The 9,533-nt window shown below is 51.6% G+C and overlaps 1 long non-coding RNA gene across 7 annotated transcripts in view; it reads left to right on the top strand.

The window, feature by feature from the left end:
- The first annotated feature begins 2,539 nt into the window (after window positions 1–2,539).
- Window positions 2,540–9,533, top strand: part of LOC134760563 (uncharacterized) — a 33,475-nt gene continuing 26,481 nt past the window's right edge. The window contains exons 1-2 of one of the 7 annotated variants that reach the window (XR_010138290.1): window positions 2,540–5,158; window positions 5,416–5,501. This is a non-coding gene — a long non-coding RNA (uncharacterized LOC134760563). Of the gene's footprint in view, window positions 5,502–9,533 lie in introns of all 7 variants that reach the window. The other 6 variants (XR_010138293.1, XR_010138292.1, XR_010138287.1 and 3 more) reach the window with 6 other exon arrangements.

The raw sequence follows: 9,533 nt of genomic DNA, 5'->3' as shown, positions 1-9,533 counted from the left end.
GGACAGAGCACGGGGTTCGAGCTTCGCCCACCTCTCCCGCACTGCCTGCGACTGGACAAGGCATGGACCTTCGCCGAGCCTCTCAGGCAAGCTCCGACCTCCCCGGTGCTTCCGGGTGAAACCCGCGGTGGTCTAAACAGTTGAGGCAGGCGACGATCCATGAGGGCTGTTGGACCAGTGCGGACGCGTCCTGGAGTTCGGGTCGAATCCTGAGTGGAGGCTGCAGCGCTGACGCGGCCTCGGGTAGATGGCGGAGGGGCGTGGGGCGCTTCAGCACCACGGGGTGGACAGCACCCTGGAAGAAGCTGCTGAAGCCTGCAGCCGAGGTCGCAGCCAGGCTCCCCAGGCCCCCGCCTGGTTCCGCGGTCTTTACCCTGGAAATAGAGGCGGAGGGACAGCCCCAGCGGGGCCGAGCTTCGGGACCCGGACCTCACGGCCCACAAGCTGTGCGGAGTTTGGGCCTGCGCTCGGGGGATCTTGTCGAGTTGGGGTCAGGGATGAGGAGGAGGGGGCCGCGGGCGAAGGCTGGCGATTCATCCAGCAGCGCTCAGCAGAAGACCGAACCTTGGTCGCGCCCCTGGAGCCCTCTTTCCCTTGGCTTGGAATTCCAGTGTAGACACCGTCGCGGGTGCTGGTTGCAAGGGACCCTCAGGCCCCCGCCGGCCCAGACTTGCAGCCTCATCTGAAACCTCCCGCCCCAGGTTAAAAGGCAGAATAACGGCACCTGGAGGGGCAATGGAGCGCGGACGGGCTGTTCGAGGGCAGCGGGGCAGAACGGTTCCGCTGCGCAGCGCTATGACAGGGACGGAAGCCATGGACAATTTCTGGGAAGCATAAATGGAATTAAGTAGATTTAAGATTCCAAGGCGTTTTACACGCGGTCCCTTCTGAGCCTCTCAGCAGCCGAGGAAGGTAGGCCCAAGCATCAGCTGTCATCCACGAAGGCTCTCAGAGGGCGGCCGACGCCTCCACGTCACACAGCCGAGGGCCTCTGAAGCCGGGACTCGAATTCAGGGTTCTGCACACCAGATCTGCTGCTAGTCCTCGGCACCTGCTGCCTCGCGGGAGCCCAGACACCTGCAGGACAGGGCGTCCCTGCTGCTGCACCGGTCGCTGTGCCTCCGGGGTCAGTCGTGGGCGCCCCAGTCCAAGCGCGGCCTCGGAACCGAATGGACAAAGACGACGGGGGCTGGAGAGGCGTAGGGATGGCTGCGGCAATTACGGCCCTAGGAGGGGGAGCCCACCCCGCACGGGGACCGTGTACAGGCGGGGCCCCCTGATCCAGTCGGAATGAGGGGCGGGGCTCCCGGTTAGCGACTTGCCTATACACAACGCCCCATCTCCTGAGTTCGCTTTCAAGGCCCACCCACTGTTCCACTCATTCAGCGCTGATCCATTCCATAGGCAGTTCCCCCGAACCGGCCGGGTTCCACCTTCTGGCTGTTTCAGCTTCCTGAATTTCTTATCCCACCTGCCCGCAACAGCCTTCTGGACGAGCCTGGCGGGACAAAAGGCGAGCCCCTGGTACTTAGAAATGTCCACTAGTCAGGGTCTGCACAGTTGCTGCAGCCAGCCAGACACTTTGTTGGGGAGGAAGGAGAGGGATCTCTGGTGACTGGGGAGAGCCCAGGTCCAGCTTTTTGGGGCTAGGGAGCTACACTGTGGAGGGAGCCACACCCTGTCCTCTGGGTGACCAGTGAGGACTATACTCACTGTGCACCAACAATGACAGATATTTCTTTCCTGGACTCCCAGGAAGTTCTCCTCAGACCAGAACTTAGTCCCCATCTCCCAGCAGCTGCTCAAAATATATAGTCTCTTGGCCAGGCACAGTGGCTCATGTCTGTAATACCAGCATTTTTGGGAGGACAAGGCAGGAGGATGGCTTGGCCAGGAGTTCCAGACCAGCCTGAGCAAGACGGTGAGACCTTATCTCTACAGGAAAAAAAAAAAAAAAAAAAAAAAAGGCTAGGCCTGGTGGTGCATACCTGTAGTCCTAGCTACTCGAGAAGCTGAGGTAGGAGGATCATTTGAGCCCAGGAGTTTGCAGCTGTAGTGAGCTGTGTTCATGCCACTGTACTCCAGCCTGGGTGACAGAGGAAGACCCTGTCTCTATAAAAAATTATATATAATATTATATATTACATATAATCTCAGCAGGAAGGGTGGCTGAAAGCAGGCCTGGGTAGGTTTTGTAAAGAATGAGTTCACTGGACTCCCCTGCAAAACTCTACCTGTGGAACCCAGAGCCAAGGCCTTGCCACTTCCTCCCCACTGGGTAAGGCACAAGTGGCAAGTGGGCCAAGGATAAGTGGTAGGGGGACACGAGGGTGTCCAGCCTGTTAAAATGGTCACTGCAGATGTCATGCTGGCCTGGGAGCAGTAGAGCTTGGAAAACATCTTCTGCTGCCTGCCTGCCCTGATGGTCCCAGAGATAGGGTAAGGAGTAAATGATTCAGGGCAGGACCCCACAGCTGATCAGCTGATGGCTTGATTGGGCACAGCAGATTCAATTTTTTCCTTTTTTTTTTTTATATACAGAGTCTTGCTCTGTTGCCCAGGATAGACGGCAGTGGTATGATCTCAGCTCACTGCAACCTCCACCTCCCGGGTTCAAGCAATTCTCTGCTTCGGCCTCCCGAGTAGCTGGGACTACAGGCTCACACCACACGCCTGTCTAATTTTTTGTATTTTTAGTACAGATGGGGTTTCGCCATGTTGGCCAGGCTGGTCTCAAACTCCTGGCTTCAAGTGATCCACCTGCCTCGGCCTCCCAAAGTGCTGGGATTACATGTGTGAGCCACCATGCCCAGCCTAGCAGATTCAATTTTTAACAATCTTCCTTCTCTATCCCACCTTGGAGCCCTCCTGATTTTGTCTGTTTATCTGGTAGGGCCTGCTGTGCTCCTTGCGGATGTGACCAAAGCTCTGAAGCACAGGGTCCCCACCTGATCTTCCCTTGCCCCTCAAATGTGGCACCCTCCTTCAGCTTGTATATCTGGGCTTCATGTTCTGAGGCAGGAAACTGGATATTGCTGAGGTACAGCCGCTCAGCTGGGACCACAGGAGGCAGAAAAGGAGGGTTAGAAACAGGAGAGGACATAAAGTAGGCACCTTCTCATCAAGGACTGGTGCCTAGCCTGGGAGGCCTCCTTCCTGCTGAATATAATCACAATAACACAATAATAACAGTAGCTCCCAATTCTTGCCCATTTACTGTATGTCTCTGCCAGGCATGCTGCAAGTAAGTTATATCCATCATTTCATTTAATCCTTTCAGCAATCTGTGAGGTATGTACTGTGATGATGTTCATTATACACATGGTGCTGGTAGAAGTTAAATTACCCAGACCACACTGCCAGAAAAAGCTAGGATTCCAGCACAGGCCTTCTGACTTCAGATGCCTCTCAGATGCTTTCCTGGCCTTGCAGGGGTTTTTCTCCGTGGTGTTTCAATGCCCCATGGAGCACGACCTCTCTGATGACCTCAAGACAAAACTCTGCAAAAGAACCCCAGCAGGGTATCAGGCTGGAGGAGTGTGTGTGTGTGTGTGTGTAGGGGGGGGGGGTGCGTGTGTAGAGGGTGATTGGGTGCATTCTGGATAAATCAGAGTGCCAAGAGGGACTCCCCCAAACTTCCAAGGTCCTTTCAGGGTCGGATAGCCAGGAGAAGGTGGCTTCCTCAAGAAAAGAGGTACTGCTGGAGCCTGTCCGCACTGGCTCCTTTCAGATCTGTGGGTAGAAGACAGCCAGTGGCTGAGCTGGGAGTTCAGGAGGAGCCCAGGAGCGTGCAGGCCTACAAGTCTGTCTCCAACCTGTCTGCTGATGAGAGCAGCTTGATGAGAGTACAGCTCCTCCCTGGGGATCTCAGAGTCTGATGGAAGTGACATAGCTTATAACTGGGGGCACAAGGACCACGCCTGTTTCTCATAGGGGACCCAGCACCAGGGCAGTGCCAGATACACAACGGAAGCACAATACATATTTGTGGATGGACAATGCCCATTTTTATTTTTCTTATGCCTCAGTTTTCCCGGCGATGGTGTCCTGGACTGAAGAGCCTGGCTGGAGTGCATGTTACTGCCGACAAAGCTTCAGAACACCGGCCAGCGCAAGACCACCGACATCAGACTGAGATACAACGGCACTGATCCTGGATTTGCAGGGCCAGGATAAACAAGGGACTGTAGAGACCATTTTGTCCCATTCATTAATTTTTAGGCAGAACACAGATCTAGAGAGAATAGATGACTTGCCCCAAGCTACCCCGCGAAGGAGGAGGAGGGCCACGGATAAATAGTGTGCTTCGAGAATCTTAACTCTTCGGGGTCAACCTCTCCTTCTACGCCAAGGAAACAGGATCTTCCCGCAACCCCTGAGACAACCACCGAACAGTCACCCAACTTAGCACTAGGGCCCAGACGTTCCGTCGATCGAATGTACTACGCTCGATTTCTAGGTCTTTAGTACAACGCAGGATAAGTCGATTGGTCGTCCCTGCCGGTCGCTGCTGAGCGCTGACTGGCTCCGGCTTGGGAAGCGGCAGAAAAGGCCGGCGTGTGGGGCGGGCCTGGGGAAGAGACTCCCGCGGCGCTAAGGTGCAGGCGGACGTTTGCAGTTGCAGCTGCGTGGGCGCTGGTGCGTGCGAGTCGCGCTTGAAGAAACCCAAAGGCGTCGTGGGGCTGCCGTGTGCCCCAGAGAGCACTGGAGTCCGGGTAGGGGCTAAGGCTCCCCGCAGTCTTCTGCGTGTTGTCGAGTACGCAGTTGAAATCGTTCTCCAACCTGGCCAGTCCTCCGAGGCCCTTCTCAGGCGCCCAGACTCTGTCAACAGAGTCCATTGCTAAAACTCCTCCTTAGTATTTACCACTCCTGCAGTCTCTGTTTTGAAGCAATGGTTTTCAACCACTGCACGTTTTCAAAAGAAATTATCTCAAGCGGCCATGTGCTGCTAAAAGCCGGGCTGGGAGGTCTTGGTGCCGGACTCCACCCTGCAGCCCTTCCCTTTCGCCACCGCCCTGTGCTTAGGGAAACCTTAGAGTGGAGCGATGAGTCGCCCTTGACTGAGTAACTCTTCCGGGTCAACTTCTCCTTCCACGCCAAGGAGAGGATTCCAGGGCGATGTTTCTGGAAATGGAGATCTGACCAAGCCACTGCCCTGGTGAAAATTCAGTGGGTCCCTAGCACCTAGTGCAGCGGCTCCTAGCCTGAGTATTGCCCTCTTTCGGTGGGGAGGGGTTGGGTTTTTTTGTAGCATCTGTTGATCTGATCTCCAACATCCTCCACGTCAATTCCCACTCCACCCACATCCCTTATCCTATACATAAGCTTTCCAGCCATGGTGCTGGCTTGGGTGGGGGTGCGTGCGGTGCTGACACCAAAATGGAGGTCCCGTGTTTCTGAGAGTGTCTCTTTCAGAGCAATGCAAACCTGAAACTCCTCCTGCCAAGAAACGATTGCAGCTCTTCCCGGAAAAATTAAAGCCTTTGAGAAACAAAGCTGAGGTGGGTAACTTAATTAAAAAAATACAGGGAGGAGTTTCAAGTAGACTAAGTGGGAAGAAAAGGAAGGAGTCTTGGGTGGGGCAGGGATTCAGGGCACCAGCTTCCTTATCGCTGAGCCTGGGGGGCGGGGGAGGGGGGCATGTGTTGTCACGGGAGGCATTGATAGAGCAACCTCCTTCAGGGAAAGAAAAATGGAGATAGGAAGCAGAGTGAGGAAAGGCCACAGTGGAGTCTGGGGGCTGCGGGGTGGACTTCTGGCAGGAGCCTTCTCCAGCCATGGCTTTGGGGCTGATATGGTTAGGTGCTGTGTGTCCCCACCCAAGTCTCATCTTAAATTGTAATCCCCATAATCCCCACGTGTCAAGGGAGAGACCTGGTGGAGGTCATTGAATCGTAGGGGTGGTTTCCACCATGCCGTTCTCATGATAGTGAGTGAGTTCTCAGGAAATCAGATGGTTTTATAAGGGGCCCTTCCCCCATCACTCCACACTTCTTTCTGCTGCCTTGTGAAGGAGGTGCCTTGCTTCCCCTTCTGCCATGATTGTAAGTTTCCTGAGACCTCCCTAGTCATGCAGAATTGTGAGTTAATTAAAACCTCTTTCCTTTCTAACTTACCCAGTCTTGGGCAGTTTTTTGGTTTTGTTTTGAGATGGAGTCTCACTCTGTCACCTAGGCTGGAGTGCAGTGGCATGATCTCGGCTCACTGCAACCCCCACCTCCCAGGTTCAAGCGATTCTCCTGACACAGTCTCCTGAGTAGCTGGGATTACAGGCACACACCACCACGCCCAGCTAATTTTTGTATTTTTAGTAGAGATGGAGTTTCACCATGTTGGCCAGGCTGGTCTCGAACTTCTGACCTCAAGTGATCTGCCCACCTCGGCCACCCAAAGTGCTGAGATTACACATGTGAGCCACCGTGCCCGGCCTTTTTGTTTTGTTTTGTTTTTGAGACGGTGTCTAACTCTGTCACCCAGGCTGGAGTGCAGTGGTGTGATCTGGCTTACTGCAACCCACACCTCCTGGGTTGAAGTGATTCTCCTGCCTCAGGCGCCCACCACCATGTCTGGCCATGGGCAGCTCTTTACAGCAGTATGAAAACAGCGTCCCTCTCAGTTGTCCTGTCTGGACTGTCAGTTCACCTGAGCTAGACTCAGGCAGGGGCCTTCCTTTGGCTTTGCTCACCTTGCTGCTGCGGGTCCACTTCAATAAGATGACAACAAAGCAAAGCTCACCTGAGGACATGCAAGAGCCCTCGTTTATGGAGCTTGCAGACTTCACAAGACTCCTAAGAATTGTTGAACTATCGCTGGTTACGGCTTCTTGAGATGGATTACTTGCTTGCTGAAGCACCTGCTTGCTTGACTCTTGCTGCCTGAATTCCTCTTTTTCCCAGGAGACCAGCTAGGGTTGGGAGAGCCTTGCTGGAGCCCTAAGCAAGGAAGGCTGATTTCCAGGGGTGTAGGCTGGCTGACACGGGTGTCACTTTGTTATAGATTAAGATATACCACATAAGCAATATGGCAAAGTTGGTTTTTTTTTTTATTTTTTTATTTTTTTATTTTGAGATGGAGTTTCGCTCTTGTTGCCCAGGCGGGAGTGCAATGGCGCAATCTGGGCTCACTGCAACCTCTGCCTCCCAGGTTCAAGCAGTTCTTCTGCCTCAGCCTCCCAAGTAGCTGGAATTACTGGCATGCGCCACCACGCCTAGCTAATTTTGTATTTTTAGTAGAGACAGGGTTTCTCCATGTTGGTCAGGCTGGACTCGAACTCCCGACCTCAGGTGATCCACCTGCCTCGGCCTCTCAAAGTGCTGGGATTACAGGCGTGAGCCACTGTGCCTGGCCTATATGGCAAAGTTTTAACACCATTTTTACTAAGATAAGTATCATAAAGGACTTTGTAAAGAATATATTACAACCGATCAGGCCAGTGGCTTTTTGGTTGTTTGTTTGTTTGTTTGTTTAGTGGGATTTGAATGAACCTCATCATGCTATAGATCTTCCATTCAGGGATGATGATGTGGGCATAGTTCAGTGGAGGCTGCCTGCAGTGAAACTGGGCAGAGGCAAGAATAGAGAGATCAGCTTTAGCCCAGCTCCCAAGAGCACCAGAGTTAAGAAGGATATCTCCTAGAGGGAAAGCCAGAGACCAGGCAAGGGAACATACATGAACACCCAGCCTGTGCTCTGGTGTGAGGTTGCAACAGGAGTAGGATTGGTTCAATCAGCATATTTTCTTTCATGTACTAGGTTGAAAGTATTAGTCCATTTTATAGATGAAGAAATGGAGGCCCAGAGAGATCACGTGACTTAGCCAAGTCCACCAAGTGAGTAGACAGAGATGACCTGACCTCTGGAGTTCTGCCTCTAACATACCCTAGTTCTTTCTTGATTGTCCACAATATACAAACACAGTGGCCTGAGAATATTTACTCCCCTGGTCACTATTTCTTCAGCTGGAAAGGGAAACAAATTAATAACATTTGAAAAAACAAAAACCCCAACAACTAAAAAAGTGTTACTAAATGCAATGCTGTTTGAGAGAACAAACTGTCAACAAAAATAATACTTAATTCTCTGGAAGTGAAATTAATTAAAAATTCAGAGGAGATACCAGAACACTAGCTGGTAGGCTTAAATAAGTGAAGGACCAGCTGGGGCAACATAGCAAGACCTCATCTCCTCAAAAAGAAAAAAGAAAAGAAAATTAGGCGTGGTGGCATGTACCTGTAGTCCTACTTACTTGGGAGGCTGAGTGCCGAGGGTTGGGGGGAGAGAGGAGGATTTGGAGGTAATGACTCAGAGGGGTGGGGTTTCTTCTTGGGGTGAAATGTTGGGGATGGAACTGTTGTGAATTTAGCATGCTGGACCACATCAAGTTCAGAAGCTTCTGAACAGCGAAGGAAACAATCAATGAAGAGACCCACAGAATGAGAGAAAATATTTGCAAGCCACTCATCTGAAACTCAAATAACTCCATAGGAAAAAAATCGAATAATCTGATTTAAAAATGGGCAAAATATCTGAATAGACATTTCTCAAAAGAAGACACATATTCTACATTGAAAAAAAAAAAAATAAGGCCGGGTGCGGTGGCTCATGCCTGTAATCCCAGCACTTTGGGAGACTGAGGCGGGCAGATCACCTGAGGTCGGGAGTTCGAGACCAGCCTGACCAACATGGAGAAACCCCGTCTCTACTAAAAATACAAAATTAGCCGAGTGTGGTGGCACATGCCTGTAATCCCAGCTACTAGGGAGGCCGAGGCAGGAGAATCGCTTGAACCTGGGAGGTGGAGGCTGTGGTGACCAAGATCGTGCCATTGCACTCCAGCCTGGGCAACAAGAGCGAAACTTTGTCTCAAAAAAACAAGAAAAAGAAAAAAGAAATAAGAAGACATACAAATGGCAAACAGGGCCAGGTGCAGTGACTCACTCCTAGAATCCCAGCACTTTGGGAGGCCAAGGCAGGTGGATCACCTGAGGTCAGGAGTTTGAGACCAGCCTGGCCAACATGGTGAAACCCTGTCTCTACTAAAAATATATATATAAATTAGCCAGGTGTGGTGGTGGGCTCCTATAACCCCAGCTACTCTGGAGGCTGAGGTAGGAGAATTGCTTGAACCCGGGAGGCAGAGGTTGCAGTGAGCTGAGATTGCGCCACTGCATTCCAGCCTGGGCGACAGAGTGAGACCTTGTCTTAAAAAAAAAAAAAAAAGGCAAACAAACATATAAAAAGGTGCTCAACATCATTAATCATCAGATAAATGCAAATCAAAACTATAATAAGATGTCATCTCACCCCAGTTAAAATGTTTTCTGTCCAAAAGACAGGCAGTAACACATGTTGGTGAGATTGTGGAGAAAAGGGAACCCTATATACCATTGATGGAATGTAAATTAATACAATCACTATGGAGAACAGTTTGGAAGTTCCTCAAAAGACCAAAAATAGAGTTACCATACGATCAAGCAATCCCACTGCTAGGTATGTACTTATCTAAGAGATATCTGCACTCCTGTGTTTATTGC

The sequence above is a fragment of the Pongo abelii genome, chromosome 19, assembly GCF_028885655.2.
Source record: "Pongo abelii isolate AG06213 chromosome 19, NHGRI_mPonAbe1-v2.0_pri, whole genome shotgun sequence".
In the NCBI taxonomy this organism is placed as follows: domain Eukaryota; kingdom Metazoa; phylum Chordata; class Mammalia; order Primates; family Hominidae; genus Pongo; species Pongo abelii.
This window is presented reverse-complemented; position numbering and strand designations above follow the sequence as displayed.